The sequence below is a fragment of the Carassius gibelio genome, chromosome A15 (genome assembly GCF_023724105.1).
Source record: "Carassius gibelio isolate Cgi1373 ecotype wild population from Czech Republic chromosome A15, carGib1.2-hapl.c, whole genome shotgun sequence".
Lineage (NCBI taxonomy): Eukaryota > Metazoa > Chordata > Actinopteri > Cypriniformes > Cyprinidae > Carassius > Carassius gibelio.
Window position 1 is genome coordinate 345,763 of NC_068385.1, and position 9,087 is coordinate 354,849.

Consider the following 9,087-nt stretch of genomic DNA (forward strand, 5'->3'; position numbering starts at 1 on the left):
GCTCTCCGGTGCGAACGGCCGCACTCATTTCGCCGTCCCCCTCAGCACAGGGACTGAGGAAAGGGAAGCCATTATCACGGCTCCTTCGGAAGCTTTCGTTTTCGTTGTTTTGTTTTGTTTTCTTTACTAAGTTTATTCAACTATTCGCCTCTCCGCACAAGGAAGACGAATTCTGGAACATTGTTTGTTTAACCTTTCAAATACCGCGCGAAGATGAACGGACACCCCTTTGCCACAAAGGACCACGTGACCCCACGCTCACGCCAAGATCCAGAGCAGCTCAAACGCGCGTCACCAGCCCACGCACATTGGACACTTTGCAAGTATCACTTTTCTATGGAGATTTAAATGCTGCTTTAAAGTGTTGCTATGATCTGATTGTTGTTGGCTTCCAAAAAGGATACTGACTGATTTTCATACCTGAGCTCATTCTGTGATCTCTCTCGCTTTCTCCATTTTCTCTCTCTCTCTCTCTCTCTCTCTCTCTATCTCTCTCTCTCTCTCTCTCTCTCTCGCCCTCTCTCTCTCTCTTTTATTTGGATTCCGTTATGTCTCGTAAAGTTTACTGTCTGTATTGTCGTACGCATATTTACTCTGTGTGATTTGTAGTTTGATGTATCACTAGTTGAATTATTAAAAACCCATATATAACATGATTGGCTTGGACTCCACCCCACTCACATTACGAGTCACTGAGAGGTCTGATCTTTAGCTACAAGCTTTAAATTTAGAAACTAAATTTATCATAAGGATAGGATAATGTTTTCATGGCCAGAGAATATTTTTTCCTTGAATTATAAGGAGTGATAACTTTATTGAAAATTGTTAAGTCAATCTGGTTTGCTGAACAAACCACTGTTTGATTTGCAGTAATTTACAGTAAGAGATATCACAATAATTGATATGAAGAATGGAATATTGACATATTATTGAGTAAGTTACAGTGCCCTGTAATTAGTTATTGGTATAGACAATTGAGCTATTTTTCATAATCAATAAAATTAAATGTAACTGTCATCTGAGATATATATTAATCATATTCCTGATTAATTATTCAAATTCCCTATATATCATTTGAGTTAATTACTATGTAAAACTCATTGTTGTTACAGTATTTCAAGATTATTTTAGGTTCAGACTAAGGTATTACTGTTTAAAACATGTAATGGCAAGTGGGCCCATAGGTGGGCCAGTGACAGTTAACAGTTAAACAAAAGTTATGTCATTGTTTGTGTGCTTATTCTTATTTTTAATAATCATACTGCTTTTCATCATCTTGTAGAGATACACTTGTGATGGTAAACATTTTTATTTGTAAAAGGTTTGTATGAGACATCATAAAAGTTTCAATGTGATTAATTCTACATGGGTAAACATTCTGTTTATAAACAGAGCCTGAAGTCATAATAAACAGGACTGTGTATTTTACAACCACGTCGTCATGGTTAAATCCAAACCATGCTCTAAGTTACCTTAATGTTATTTAAACAAGCTTCTTAAAACAAAGTGTAAGATTACAGTGGTAAAGATAACTGCAAGAGACCTGTCTGTAAACATTCCAATATTGTTCTCTGGATCACTTTTCTGAAAAAATCTCATAAACAAGCTGCTGCATCTCTACTTTCAAAAATCTATAAAAATAAAAGTTATAGATTGCACAGACTAGCTCAACCTCAAATTGAGAGTATACCTTCCCACAGTGTCAGATGTGTCGTATCAGGACAAAGTAAAAGTTTCTTTGACAGTGGCCTTCAGCTTATCTGCATTTTTTTTTTTTTGGTTTCTCATTTTCCTCTTGACAATATCCTATTGATTCTCTATGGGGTTAAGGTCTTGTGAGTTTGCTGGGAAGGCAAGCACACTGTTGACATTTCCCAACATGACAGCAATAACGACTTTATGAACTACTTAACTTCTAAGATCGATACTATTAGAGATAAAATTGTAACAATGCAGCCTTCAGCTACAGTATCACATCAGACAGTGCACTATAGATCCCCTGAGGAGCAGTTCCAATCATTCCTTGCTATTAAAAGAGGTGCTTCCAGAAGACATAGATCCTCTTGTGACTATTACTAATTCCTCATTGCCATCAGGGTATGTCTCCAAAACCTTTAGACTGGCTGTTATTAAGCCTCTCATCAAAAAACCACAACTTGATCCCAAAGTTGAGAACTAGTTAATTATAGACCGATCTCGAATCTCCCTTTTCTGTCCGAGATACTAGAAAAGGTATCATAATACTGAGACAAATGACCTGCTCTTATCATCTGATTGTGGTTGTATCTCTCTATTTGTGCTATTGGATTTTAGTGCTGCATTCGACACTATTGACCACAACATTCTTTTGCATAGACTATAATTTCTTTTTTTTTTTTTTTTTGCATTAATGTAAGGGCATTAGCATGGTTTAAATCATACTTACTGTATATGACCGCCATCAATTCGTAGCATTGAATGAAGAAGTATCATATCAATCACAAGTGCAGTATGGAGTACCTCAAGGCTCAGTACTAGGGCCATGACTCTTCACACTTTACATGTTACCCTTAGAAGATATCATCAGAAAACACGGTGTTAGCTTTAACTGTTATGCTGATGATACTCAGCTCTATATTTCTTCACTGCCCGGCGAAACATACCAATAAAAAAAACGGAATGCATAGATGTACAGTCTTGTTCAAAATAATAGCAGTACAATGTGACTAACCAGAATAATCAAGGTTTTTCGTATATTTTTTTATTGCTACGTGGCAAACAAGTTACCAGTAGGTTCAGTAGATTCTCAGAAAACAAATGAGACCCAGCATTCATGATATGCACGCTCTTAAGGCTGTGCAATTGGGCAATTAGTTGAATTAGTTGAAAGGGGTGTGTTCAAAAAAATAGCAGTGTGGCATTCAATCACTGAGGTCATCAATTTTGTGAAGAAACAGGTGTGAATCAGGTGGCCCCTATTTAAGGATGAAGCCAACACTTGTTGAACATGCATTTGAAAGCTGAGGAAAATGGGTCGTTCAAGACATTGTTCAGAAGAACAGCGTACTTTGATTAAAAAGTTGATTAGAGAGGGGAAAACCTATAAAGAGGTGCAAAAAATGATAGGCTGTTCAGCTAAAATGATCTCCAATGCCTTAAAATGGAGAGCAAAACCAGAGAGACGTGGAAGAAAACGGAAGACAACCATCAAAATGGATAGAAGAATAACCAGAATGGCAAAGGCTCAGCCAATGATCACCTCCAGGATGATCAAAGACAGTCTGGAGTTACCTGTAAGTACTGTGACAGTTAGAAGACGTCTGTGTGAAGCTAATCTATTTTCAAGAATCCCCCGCAAAGTCCCTCTGTTAAAAAAAAGGCATGTGCAGAAGAGGTTACAATTTGCCAAAGAACACATCAACTGGCCTAAAGAGAAATGGAGGAACATTTTGTGGACTGATGAGAGTAAAATTGTTCTTTTTGGGTCCAAGGGCCACAGGCAGTTTGTGAGACGACCCCCAAACTCTGAATTCAAGCCACAGTACACAGTGAAGACAGTGAAGCATGGAGGTGCAAGCATCATGATATGGGCATGTTTCTCCTACTATGGTGTTGGGCCTATTTATCGCATACCAGGGATCATGGATCAGTTTTCATATGTTAAAATACTTGAAGAGGTCATGTTGCCCTATGCTGAAGAGGACATGCCCTTGAAATGGTTGTTTCAACAAGACAATGACCCAAAACACACTAGTAAACGGGCAAAGTCTTGGTTCCAAACCAACAAAATTAATGTTATGGAGTGGCCAGCCCAATCTCCAGACCTTAATCCAATTGAGAACTTGTGGGGTGATATCAAAAATGCTGTTTCTGAAGCAAAACCAAGAAATTTGAATGAATTGTGGAATGTTGTTAAAGAATCATGGAGTGGAATAACAGCTGAGAGGTGCCACAAGTTGGTTGACTCCATGCCACACAGATGTCAAGCAGTTTTAAAAAACTGTGGTCATACAACTAAATATTAGTTTAGTGATTCACAGGATTGCTAAATCCCAGAAAAAAAAATGTTTGTACAAAATAGTTTTGAGTTTGTACAGTCAAAGGTAGACACTGCTATTTTTTTGAACACACCCCTTTCAACTAATTGCCCAATTGCACAGCCTTAAGAGCGTGCATATCATGAATGCTGGGTCTTGTTTGTTTTCTGACAATCTACTGAACCTACTGGTAACTTGTTTGCCACGTAGCAATAAAAAATATACTAAAAATCTTGATTATTCTGGTTAGTCACATTGTACTGCTATTATTTTGAACAAGACTGTATAAAAAAGGTGGTGTTAATTATAGGACCTAAAAACTCTGCATGTAATAGCCTATAATGCTGTCTAAGACTTGATGGCTGCTCTGTTAATTCTTCGTCATCCGTTAGGAACCTAGGTTTGCTATTTGATAGCAAATCTTTTTTTTTTTTTTTTTTTTACATATTTCTATCATTTGTAAAACTGCATTTTTCCATCTCAAAAATATATATAAATTACAGCCTATCCTCTCAATATCAAATGCAGAAATGTCATTCCATGCGTTTATGACCTTAAGGTTAGATTATTGTAAGGCTTTATTGGGTGGTTGTTCTGCATTCCTAATAAACAAACTTCAGCTAGTCCTAGATGCTAAACGCAGCAGCTAGAGTTCTTAATAGAACCAGGAACTATGACCATATTAGCACGGTTCTGTCACTGCACTGGCTCCCTATCAAACATTGTATACATTTTAGAATCTTATTACTTATAAAGCCCTGAATGGTTTAGCACCTTAGTATTTGCATGGTATCTACGCTAATATTAGTCTGTTTCTCTCTTATTCTGAGGTCACCGTAGCCACCAGATACAGTCTTTATCACTGTGACCACTGGGACAAGACCATAGGAAACCGATGATTCTTCTGCACAATCTGACTTGCTGCAGCCTGTAAATGAACTGCTGGCTTCATCAGGTCAGAGGAGAACTGGCCCCCCGACTGAGCCTGAGTTCTGCCAAGGTTTCTTGTCCATTCTGTCAGCGATGAAGTTTTGGTTCCTTGCCGGTGTCACCTCTGGTTTGCTTAGTAGGGGACACTTAATTTACTACATGGACTGAACTGAGCTGAATGATGACATCACTGAATTCAATGATGGACTGCCTTTAACTGTCATTTTTACATTATTGACACACTGTTTTCCTAATTAATGTTGTTCAGTTGCTTTGACAATCTTTTTAATATACTATATAAATAAAGGTTACTTGACTTGACCAACACCATTTAACCAACTTTTGGTGCTTTTGGCAGTGTGGGCAGGTGCCAAATCCTGCAGGAAAATAACATCAGCATCTTCAAAAAGCTGGTCAGCACGAGGAAGCATGAAATGCTCCAAAATTTATTGGTAAACGGGTGCAGTGTCTTTGGTTTTCAATCACCTTTGGGTATAAGCTTCTCCACCCTTACTTTAGACTCTAGGGTCTTGGTTTCCAAATGAAATAAAAAACTTGTTTTCATCTGAAAAGAGGACTTTTTAACCACTGGGCAACAGTCCACTTCATCTTCTCCTTAGCCCGGCTAAGACTCCTCTGACGTTGTCCGTGTTTCAGCAAATTCCTTGACACGTCTGTGTGTGGTGGCTCTTGATGCCTTGACCCCAGCCTCAGTCCATTCCTTGTGAATTTCACTCAAATTCTTGAATAAATTTTGCTTAACAATCCTCATAAGGCTGCGGTTCTCTCGGTTGGTTGTGCATCTTTTTCTTCCACACTTTTTCCTTCCCCTCAACTTTCTGTTAACATGCTGAGATACAGCACTATGTGAACAGCCAGCTTCTTTGGCAATGAATGTTTGTAATATATGTGTGTGTAATAATTTGTTGGTAGAGTGAATTGATGGGTGTAAAAACATTCATAAGTCGGGAAGAAGGCGGCGGTAACCGACGAACATTCAAATAAAACTGTAATAATTAAACAAAACAGCGTGACAGTAGTCCACAAGTGTACTCACTAGACTGATGTCTCCTAAAACACCCCCCCCCCATGAGGAAGGACAAACAGATGAGGTGAGAGAAAAGGAGACAGAAGGATGAGGAGAGACAGAAACGAGAGAGGGGAGAGAGGGAAAAAAAATAAATAAATTGATCCGTTTCCCAAACACACCGCAGCTCAGCCCTCCACAAGCTGGGTGAACTATTCCATGGTGCCTGGTGGTGGCACTGGATAGCCCTCGTTGGACAGCATGACACTCCTCTGCTGCCCACTGGACGATGACGGCTCCTGACAGCTGGCAAGACTCCCCCGTTCCCTGCTCCTCCCCAATCATGGTGGATGGCAGCAGGCTCTGGCCGCCAGGCAAATGGTGGCGTCTCCTCCGCTCCCTCAAGGACAGCAGCCATCACTCAACATCCCAGGCGGCCAGCAGCAAGCTTGTCCATCCCCCTGGCAACTAACTCCAGCCCACCGCCCTCACAAACGACTGTCTCACACAAACAAAACACAAAATAAAACCCAGGCCTGGTCCTCTCTCATCCTTCAATGTTGTACTCCTCCAATTATCCATCCGGAGCTCTTCCGTGGCACTCAAGACCGGTAAGTGGTGGCCCCAATCGTCACAGTGGGTTTTTGTTCATCACAATTAACCCTTTGAAGTCGATTAACGCATATATGCGTTTTGAGTCATTTTCTTCGGATAACCCCGAAAAGAACTTAAGTTACACAGTTTTAATCGTACAGATAAGAGCAATACATCAATCGAATTTGTAAAGGGTCTACTTTTTTGGATACAGACACAATAACAAAACACCTTTGTGCACTTATAAAATAAAGATAACAAACAAGGTGCGCTGTCTGCAGCCTTTGTGTGCACTGATCTTCATTTACAAACACGTCATTAAAATGAACTGTAACTCCGTGAATACTCAACGAAGAGACACGAGAGAGATATCTATAGAAAGCCTGAAATGTCTACTTTTAAACTAAACAGTGCTGCCGAAAACTGAGATAAAGTATATATTCTGAGATAAAGTAATCCATATGAAAACAACGCGATGTCTATTTTTCATGTCTCCCTTCATTATGTCAAATGGACCATGCCCCCGCGCTTAACGCGCTATTCAGATTCAAACAGAAGCGCGTGGCTTGTATACGCCCACACAGAAGAAAAAGCAGCCAGACTGTTCTTCAAGTTTTTATTTTATTTTACTGTTTGCTTCGCGATTAGAGGAATAAGACATAAATCACTCCAAAAAGATGTGATGTAGTTGAGGATTTGAGAAATGGATTTCCTCAGAAAAAAGAATGAAGCACTTTATTCAGCAGAGATCATAAACATGAGTAAGTCTCTTTTTATTTATTTATACTTGTATTAGTTTTCACATAACGTGTAAACATTTTACTAGTTAGACTTTTTCCAAATGCTTTTTCCAAACTATAATTCATGACTAAATGTATAATCAAGTGAAACATTATGAAGTTTCAATAACAATATACAATACTATACCATTCAAAAGCTTGATGTAAATAATATAAATGTGACAAATAGAGATAACTCTAACAAATGTAAAAACAATGCAGTTCTTCCAATTTATTCCCCCTAAAAAAACCTGAAAAATATTCTCAGCTCTTTTCAACATTAATAATAATAATAATAATAATAATAATAATAATAATAATAATAATGATGATAAATGTTTTTTTTTTTTTTTTTGGTAGAAAATAAGATTGTTAAAAGGATTTCTGAAGGATTGTGTGACTGGAGTAAGGATGCCAAAAAATTTGTTTGAAAGTAAGCTTTGATTGTCCCTAATAAACTGTTTAACTGCTCCCCCAAGTGGATATTAAATTATGTTGTGGGATAATTAAATATATTCTTAATAAACTACAAACATAAAATTATATAGATTTATTTTATTCTCACATTCTTTCTTGTAAGTCCTCCCTCAGTGGCACAGCTGAATGAGAGGCTCATTATGCAGCTCATTATGCAGGCCTTTGTCTTCTCAGGTGTAAATCACAATGATATTCATGATAGTTGACACCTACTCGCATATGACTTTTACCAACAAAAAGTGTCTTAGAAAATTTAAATCAATATATTGTTTTCTGTGAATGAGTAAACAAGATGATTTTCACATAATTTAGAAAGAACAATTCTAGGCTACAAGCTCCAGTTCTCAACAATCCCGGGAACCAATGTTATGTATGTGTTTTATGGCCTTATTCAAGTGATTTAACATTTTTAGTTTTTCACTAACCATGCATAACATTTTTTTTTTTTTTCTCAAAAATACAATCATGTACATGCATGCATTTCACATATTATTATAGCCCAGTTTGTGCTGATTACAGTGATATTAGACTTTACCCATTTAGATATTTATAAGAAATTGAAAAAAGCACAAATATCGGCATGACAAAACTTCTCCATGCCCCAAAAACACCCTTAGACTCCAGAGGGTTAAAAGAAGACAAGATGTAAACTACTTCAGTCTGTGTGCATTGAATTTATTTAATACCTGAGTTTCACAATTTGAGTTGAATTACTAAAAAAGAAAAACTTTCACACATCATTCTAATTGATTGAGATGCACCTATAAAAGTTAGGGGGCTCTTTTTTGTAATTCCACATCGAACACATTTCAAATCTTTTGCCCATCTCTATGTACGTCACTGTGAACATTTTGCATAATAATCTCCGCCTACCGTCTTGGGAGAAACGGAACTCTGACCTGCCCCACCCCCCCACACAGACGCTCTGGTTGGTGTGAAGGCATCATGTCGAGGACACAGTGTGTTTTTAATTGTAAAGGCAAGTTTGTTTTATTTTCACTGCCAAAGAATGAAGATCAGAAGAACCAAGGGCTAAAATTCATTTTTACCACAATAACAGAGCAGTACAACAAATCCCTTTTGTTGTGTTTACAACATTTCACTGATGACTGCTTTTCTAATCTCGGTGAGTACAAGGCGTGATTTTCAAAGCGGTTGGCCATAAAAGAGGGTTCATTACCAACTTTATTTAGACCAACAAGCATCTCCGAATCACAACGCGAAGTATGATTATGAAGTTATGTGTTTGTTTTCTCCCGAGCGT